Source organism: Ictidomys tridecemlineatus, chromosome 10, assembly GCF_052094955.1.
Source record: "Ictidomys tridecemlineatus isolate mIctTri1 chromosome 10, mIctTri1.hap1, whole genome shotgun sequence".
Lineage (NCBI taxonomy): Eukaryota > Metazoa > Chordata > Mammalia > Rodentia > Sciuridae > Ictidomys > Ictidomys tridecemlineatus.
The window spans coordinates 7,153,583-7,162,484 of NC_135486.1; the positions used below are offsets into that span (position 1 = coordinate 7,153,583).

Genomic DNA, 8,902 nt, shown 5'->3' on the forward strand with positions numbered 1-8,902 from the left:
GCAGGGTCCCTGTTTACTTTCACCTCAGGTGACCAAAAGCTGCGTCAAGAAAAGAGGTTCCATCAAAGAAACTGTCAGGCCTTTAGAGCAGGAAGCCGTGTGGGCTGAGGCCGCTGTGCGGGAGAGAGGGCAGCCTGGGGAAGGCAGCTCCTGCTCTGACTTTTCCTCCTACGACAGAGTCCCTGAGGGATGAAGGAAGGGGCAGAGGAGGAGAGATTCCTCTCCTGACTGTCAGGTCGTTTGCTCTGATCCAGCATTTCACGTTTAGTTGTGTTCTCTCTTAGATAGGGTCCTCCTCTGAGTGAGACCATTCACCGGGACGCGAATGCATCGTCATCCTTCTACTGGCTGGGTCCTGGGCATACAGAGAGACCCTCAGGGACACGTCTCTCCGAAATCGACAGTCCAGGGAGGAGCCTCTTGAAGAAGGTTGGTGAGGAGAACACTCTGGTTTTGTCTTCTTGGGAGCTGACTCTGGGGCGCCCTGCATAGCCCTTTCTTCAGGAACCCTGCCTGCTAGACTTGCTGCCCTCCAGGGGAGTTCCTCAATTACCAAGACGGAGTGTCAGTCCAAGGCACTTCTATCTGGGGCAGCGCGACAGGTCATTGCAATGTTGTGACTTAATAGTCCCAAAATCTGGGGCCCAGAAGCAAGTTATGAATCACTCAAACAGGTTTATGAAAGGACTGTGAAGTGATTCTCCCTCAAACAGGCTCATGAAAGGACTGAAGTGATTCCCCTCTGCCCTTGGCCTTTGGGCCACTTTGATGTCGTCACGATTAGTATTGTTACAATTATTTTTTACATGAATGGAAAGGAGTCACCTCACACTACAGGTGTGGCTTTGTCTTATTAAAGGACCAACTAGAGAGAAATGTAAATTCACACAAAGATTTTTTAAAATAAAAGGATTTGGAAGATTACAAAGAAGCTCGTGGGTATAAAAGTGAGTCTGCCTCCTCCATGTTCGCACTGCAGTCTCCAGAGTTCAAAGTCAGGCCAGGAGCACTGTCACCAGCTTCAGGACTTGGATGAATCTGTGCTTCTTCCCCATAGAATGTAACAAAAGTTTAATTTTGTGAGTGTGAGATGAATGAATGAAAGGCAGTGTTTTACTTAATCAGAGTACTTTGCATCTTTATTTACAGTAACAGACATTTGGATAGTATTTCTTTTATTTTTAATTGTACATGACAGTAGAATTATTTAGCAGAATATACATATCTAGAGTATAACTTATTCTATTTAGATTCCTGCTCATGTGGTCATGGATGATGTGGAGTTACCCTGGTTGTGTATTCAAATACAAGGCTAGGAAAGTTATGACCAATTAACTTTCCTATTCCCCTTCCCTCCCTTCCCTTTGTACCTCTTTGTCTAATCCAATGGGCTCCTATTCTCCCTGTCCCCAACCTCGCTTGTGTGGGTTAGCATCCACAAATCGGAGAGAACATTCATCCCTTGGTTGTGGGGGATTGGCTTATTTCACCTAGTGCATATTCTCCAGTTCCTGGATGATATTTCAGTAGCTTACAGGGTTTACATCCCAGAGTACACATTCTTTCAGTTCTCAGAATTTTTGAGGTAGGGCAGGTCTTATGGCCACCCTGTTTCACAGATGCCCGTGTTCAGATGAAAAGTTCTGCAACTGGATGGTGGTGATGAAGCGGCTACACAATGCTGTGAGTGCACTCCACGCCACAGCACCACGTGTCAGCTTCATGTTGTGTCTGTCTTACCACAATGGGAAAGACAGAATTTCCATCTTCTTGAAGGAGTACAATGGGATGACCTGATGGTATGTGAGGATGGGAAAGTAAACAGCAAGAACACACAGTCTCAAGGCAAGATGCTGACTGGACTGGTCAAACATGGCAGAGGGACAGGCGGAGAAGGGAACCACAGTCCAGTTCTCCAGACGTTATTAGAGAAACAAGTGTGGGTATAAACAGGATTCTTTTTTTTTTTTTTTTTTTTGCTTGAGTTTAATGGGAAAGTCATGACCTTTGATACTGCCTTTGAGAATACTTTGTTTATTTTAACATTTGCTCTGGCCATGATTTTATCCAGCCCAACTCATGCATGTGTCTGAATTCCAGTAGTTTACTATCACTTAAGACATTTTTTAAGCAAGAACTTGTAATTCTATAATGTACTCGGTTAAAAGAGGAAATTTACAATTCCTTACACTTAGACTTCTCAAATGGCATCTTACTTTGAGAAATATGTCCTTCCTCCTCTGTAGGATCCTAATTAATTGTATTTGGCTTTTGTCAACTACTTTTTGATTGCAAAAATCAGGAACACTGGGGCACCTCACATGGGCTCACATGTACTTGACTGCTCATTCCTATGTTTCCTCCCTCATCCTCACTTTCAAGCAGACTGGTGTATCCTGCTCCTTAAAGATAAAGGTTCAATTTCCACTGTTCTGTGATCAACACCAATGAATAAAAATGCAGTTTGTATGATTCAGGGCAGCTGCACAGTGCTTCTCTCCCTGGTGTGTTTTTTAGCATTTTCATTAGAAAGTTGGCATAAATACAAGTAGACATATCCCACAAAGAGTATTCTGCAGAATGGTAGTTGGTATCTCTTGAAGACATTATTCTGTGCTCAAATAAGGTTTTTCAGAGGTTTTAACTAAAAGGCCTTCTAAATGAATTATCTTAACCTCTTGCTAAGACTCTTGTAAAATACTGTAGAGAAGAAGAAATTTAAAATATATTTCAGGCCAAATAAAATGACTAGTGTAAAAGTATTTTGTCATGTATGAAATATTACCCATACATCAATTGCCTTAGCTTAAAAATTCAAAAGTAGTGCTTAGAAATATAAAGCACTACTGGTGAAACCTGTATTTTAAAAGAGATATTAGTGGGAAACACACCATTTTCTAATGTATGACAACACTGACTAACAGAACCATGCTCTCTGAGATGACAGACACTGTTTAGGAAGTCAGAGATCTCATGCTCCAACCCCTAACTTTTCTCTCCTCTTTTTATCAACTTTATTGATATATAATTCATTCCATAAAATTCATTCATTTAAATATACAGTTTAACAGCTTTTAGTTTGTATTCACAGAATTGTACAACCATCACCAAAATCTCATTTTAGAACACTTTCATTCCACCAAGCAGAAACTCCATACCCACTGGCAGTCATGCTCCCTACCCTCCAACCCCTGGCAACCAATAATGGACTTCTGTCACTGTGGAGTTGCCTATTCTGGACATTTCATATAAATGCCATGATACAATATGTGGCGTTCTGTGATTGGCTTCTTTCACTTATGTTTCCAAAGTTCATCCACATTATAACATTCATTAATATTTTTATTCCTTTTTTCAGTTTTTTAGATTTTAATTTGTTATATATGGCAGCAGAATACAGCACAATTTTTAATATCTCTGATTGTACACAAAGTAGAGTCACACCATTTGTGTCTTCATACATGTACTTAGAGTAACGATGTCCATATCATTCCACCATCTTTCCTACCCCTCTCCCTTCCCCTCATTCCCCTTTTCCCCTTTGCCCTCTCTAGAGTTCATCTATTCTTCCCAATGCACCCCCCCTACCATCACATTATGAATCAGCAGTGTTAAATCAGAGAAAACATTTGGCATTTGGGTTTGGGAGATTGGCTAACTTCACTTAGCATGATATTCTCCAACTCCATCCATTTACCTGCAAATGCCATGATTTCATTCTCTTTTAATGCTGAGTAATATTCCATTGTGTATATATACCACAGTTTCTTTATCCATTCATCTACTGAAGGGCATCTAGGTTGGTTCCACAGTTCAGCTATTATGAACTTTGCTGCTATAAACATTGATGTGGCTGTGTCCCTGAAGTATGCTGTTTTTATGTCCTTTGAGTATAGACTGAGAAGTAGGATAGCTGGGTCAAATAGTGGTTCCATTCCCAGTTTTCCAAGGAATCTCCTTACTGCTTTCCATATTGGCTGCACCAATTTGCAGTCCCACCAGCAATGTATGAGTGTACCTTTTCCCCACATCCTCACCAACACTTATTGTTGTTTGTCTTCATAATAGCTGCCATTCTGACTGGAATGAGATGAAATCTTATGGTAGTTTTGATTTGCATTTCTCGAATTGCTAGAGATGTTGACCATATATTTGTTGATTGATTCTATATCTTCTTTTGAGAAGTGTCTTTTTAGTTCTTTCTATATCCTAGAGATTAGTGCTCTATATGATGTGCATGTGGTAAAAATTTGTTTCCAAATTGTAGGCTCTCTGTTCACCTCACAAATTGTTTCTTTTGCTGAGAAGCTTCTTTTTGGTTTGAATCCGTCCCATTTATTGACTCTTGATATTAATTCTTGTGCTATAGGAGTCTTTTTTTAATTTCTGTTTTTATTGATTTTTTTAAAAAATAAATGACAGAAGAATGCATTACAATTCTTATTACACGTATACAGCACAGTTTTTCATATCTATGGTTGTATATAAAGTATATTGACATCAATATACTTTATATTGTCTTCATATATGTACTTTGGATAATGATGTCCCTCACAGTCCACCACCCTTGCTAATCCCCTGCCCCCTCCTTTTCCCTTCTACCCCTCTGCCCTATCTATAATTCATCTATCCCTCCCATGCTCCCATCCCTATCCCACTATAAGTCACCCTCCTTATATCAGAGAAAACATTTGGCATTTGTTTCTTTGGGATTGGCTAACTTCACTTAGCATTATCTTCTCCAACGTCATCCATTTACCTGCAAATGCCATAATTTTATTCTCTTTTATTGCTGAGTAAAATTTCATTGTGTATATATGCCACATTTTTTAATCCATCCATCCACTGAAGGGCATCTAGGTTGGCGCCACAGTTTAGCTATTGTGAATTGTGCTGCTATAAATATTGAAACTGTGGAGCCAACCTATAGGAGTCTTATTAAGGAAGTTGGGGCCTAGTCTGCCATGGTGGAGATTTAGGCCTACTATTTCTTCTAATAGGTACAGCGTTTCTGGTTTAATTCCTAGGTCCTTGATCCACTTTGAGTTGAGTTTTGTGCATGATGAGAGATAGGGGTTTAATTTCATTTTGTTGCATATGGATTTCCAGTTTTCCTAGAACCATTTGTTGAAGATGCTACCTTTTCTCCAATGTAGGTTTTTTGGTGCCTTTGTCTAACATAAGATAATTGTAATTATGTGGGTTTGTCTCTGTGTCTTCTACTCTGTACCATTGATCTACAAGTCTATTTTGGTGCCAATACCATGCTGTTTTTGTTCCTATTGCTCTGTATTATAGTTTAAGGTCGGGTAATGCCATCTTTGTCACTCTTCTTGCTAAGGATTGCTTTAACTATTCTGGGTCTCTTATTTTTTCAGATGCATTTCATGACTACTTTTTCTATTTTTGTGAGGAATACTATTGGGATTTTGATTAGAATTGCATTAAATCTATATAGTGTTTTTGGTAGTATAGTCATCTTGACAATATTAAATCTGCCTATCCAAGAATAAGGTAGATCTTTCCATCTTCTTCTAAGGTCTTCTTTAATTTCTTTCTTTAGCATTCTGTACTTTTCATTGTAGAGGTCTTTGTTGATTCCCGAGTTGTTTTTTTTTTTTTTTTTGAGGCTATTATAAATGGGGTAGTTTTCCTCAATTCCTTTTCAGAGGATTTGTCACTGATATACAGAAATGTCTTTGATTGGTGGGTGTTGATTTTGTATCCTTCTACTTTTCTGAATTCATGTACTAGTTCTAGAAGTTTTCTGTTGGAATTTTTGGGTCATCTAAGTATAGAATCATATCATTGGCAAATAGAAGATACGTTCTTCTTTACCTATCCATATCCCTCTAATTTCTGTCTAATTGCTCTGTTACAGTTTCAATAACTATGTTAAATAGAAGTGGTGAAAGAGGGCATCCTTGTCTTGTTCCAGTTTTTAGAGGGAATGCCTTTAATTTTTCTCCATTTAGAATGATGTTGGCCTGGGGCTTAGCATAGATAGCCATTATGATGTTGAGATATGTTCCTGTTATCCCTAGTTTTTCTAGTGTTTTGAACATGTAAATGTGCTGTATTTTGTCAAATGCTTTTTCTGCATCTATTGAGATGATCATATGACTCTTATCTTTGAGTCTATTGATGTGATGAATTACATTTATTAATTTCCAAATGTTGAACCAAACTTAAATCCTTGAGATTAACCCCACTTGATTATGGAATACTATATTTTTGATATGTTTTTGTATTCCATTTGCCAGAATTTTACTGAGAACTTTTGCATATATGTTCATTATAGATGAAGTTTTCTTTTTTTATGTGTCTTTGCCTGGTTTTGGAATCAGGGTGATATTGGCCTCATAGAATGAGTTTGAAAGTGCTCCCTCTTTTTCTATTTCCTGAAATAAATTGAAGAGTTATTGTGTTTATTTCTTCTTTAAAGGTCTTGTAGAACTCGGCTGTGTATCCCTCCAGTCCTGGGCTTTTCTTGATTGTTAGGCTTCTGATGGCATCTTCTATTTCATCACTTGAAATTGTTCTGTTTAAATCGTGTATATATTTCTGATTTGATTTAGGCAAATCACATGACTTTAGACATTTGTTGATGCCTTTGATATTTTCTATTTTATTGGAGTATAAGTTTTCCAAATAATTTCTAATTATTTTCTGTATTTCTGTAGTGTCTGTTGTGATATTTCCTTTTTCATCACTTACATTAGTAATTTGAGTTTTCTCTCTCCTTCTCTTCATTAGCATGACTAAGGATCTATCAATTTTATTTATTGTTTCAAAGAATCAACTTTTTGTTTTGTCAATTGTTTCTTTTGTTTCAATTTCATTGATTTTAGCTCTAATTTTAATTATTTCCCATCTTCTACTACTTTTGTTTCAGATTTGTTTTTCTTTTGCTAGGGCTTTGAGATATAATGTTAATCATTTATTTAAATTAACTTTTTCTTCTTTTAAAGAATGAACTCCATGCAATGAACTTTCCTCATAGTACTGCTTTCATAGTATCACAAAGATTTTGATATGATGTATCACTGTTCTCATTCACCTCTAAGAATTTTTTAATCTTATTCTTGATGTCTTTTACAATCCATTGTTCATTCAGTAGCATATTATTTAGTCTCCTGGTGTTGGAATAGCTTTTATATTTTATTTTATCATTGATTTATAATTTCATTCCAGTATGATCTGATAGAATGCAGGTTAGTATCTCTACTTTCTTATATTTGCTAAGAGTTGCTTTGTGGCATAATATATGGTCTATTTTAGAGAAGAATGTGTTTCGCTCATTGAAGGATGAAATATTCTATATATGTCTGTTAAGCCTAAGTTATTGATTGTATTAATGAGTTCTATAGTTTTTTTGTTCAGCTTTTGTTTAGAAGATCTATCCATTGGTCACCCAGAATTGTTGCATTGTGGTCTATTTGACTCTTGAAGTTGAGAAGAGTTTGTTTATGAATGTAGACATTCAAATATTTGGGGCATATATATTTATTATTATTATATACTATTGATGAATGGTCCCTTAAGCAGTATAAAATATCCTTCTTTATCCCTTATGATTAACTTTGGCTTGAAGTCTACATTATTTGATATGATGATGGAAACCCCTGCTTGCTTCTGCAGTCCATCTGAGTGTTATGGTTTTTCCAAACATTTCACCTTCAGTCTGTATATTTTCCTATGAGATGAATCTCTTGGAGATAGCATATTGTTGGGTCTTTTTTTAAAAATCCAGTTTACTAGTCTATGTCTTTTGATTGATGAGTTTAGACCATTAACATTCAGGGTTACTATTGAGACATGATTTGTATTCCTAGCCATTTTTGTTTATTTTTGGGATTTAACTTTACCTGGTTTCTCCTTTGTTTCATTTTTCCTTTAGTATAATCCCTCCCTCTGCTGATTTTCATTATTGTTTTTCATTTCCTCCTCATGGAATATTTTGCTGAGTATGTTCTGTAGTGCAGGCTTTCTAACTGTAAATTCTTTTAACTTTTGTTTATCATGGAAGGTTTTTATTTCACCATAAAATCTAAAGCTTAATTTTTCAGAATATAAGATTCTTGGTTGGCATCCATTTTCTTTCAGAGCTTGGTATATACTGTTCCAGGATCTCTAGGCTTTGAGGGTCTGGGTTGAAAAATTTGCTGAGATACGATTTGGTCTCCCCTTATATATAATCTGATTCCTCTCTCTTGTGGCCTTTAAGATTCTCTCTTTATTCTGTATGCTGGGCATTTTCATTATAATGTGTCTTGGTGTAGATTTGTTGTAATTTTGTATATTTGGTGTCCTATAAGCCTCTTGTATTTGAGTTTCCAATTCATTCTTCATGTTTGGGAAATTTTCTGATATTATCTCATTGAAGAGATTGTACATTCCTTTGGTTTGAAACTCTGTGCCTTCCTCTATTCCCATAACTCTTATATTTGGTCTTTTGATGCTATCCCATAATTCTTAGATGTTCTGCTCATGGTTTCCTACCATCTCCACTGTGTGGTCAACTTTATTTTCTAGATTGTATACTTTGTCTTCATTATCTGATGTTCTTTCTTCCAAGTGATTTGGTCTGTTGGTAATGCTTCCTATTGGGTTTTTTATTTGGTTTATTGTTTCCTTCATTTCAAGGATTTCTGATTGCTTTTTTTTTTCAGAATCTCTCTTTCTTGAAGTAATCTTTTGCTACCTGTATTTGCTCCCTTATCTCTTTGTTGATGTGATCTTTGGATGCCTGTATTTGCACTCTTATCTCTTTGTTGGGTTGATCAGTTTTTGCCTGTATTTGCTCATTTAGATCATTCTTTAATTCACAGATCATTTTAACTAAGAATGCCTGAACTCTTTATCTGACATTTCATCTACTAAGCTGTCCATGGGTTCTGTT

At 36.6% G+C, this 8,902-nt stretch overlaps 1 long non-coding RNA gene across 1 annotated transcript in view; it reads left to right on the top strand.

The window, feature by feature from the left end:
• Nucleotides 1-1,121, top strand: part of LOC120887457 (uncharacterized) — a 222,177-nt gene extending 221,056 nt beyond the window's left edge. The window contains exon 4 of the long non-coding RNA XR_005730710.2: nucleotides 285-1,121. This is a non-coding gene — a long non-coding RNA (uncharacterized LOC120887457). The remainder of the gene's footprint in view (nucleotides 1-284) is intronic.
• The last annotated feature ends 7,781 nt before the right edge of the window (nucleotides 1,122-8,902 follow it).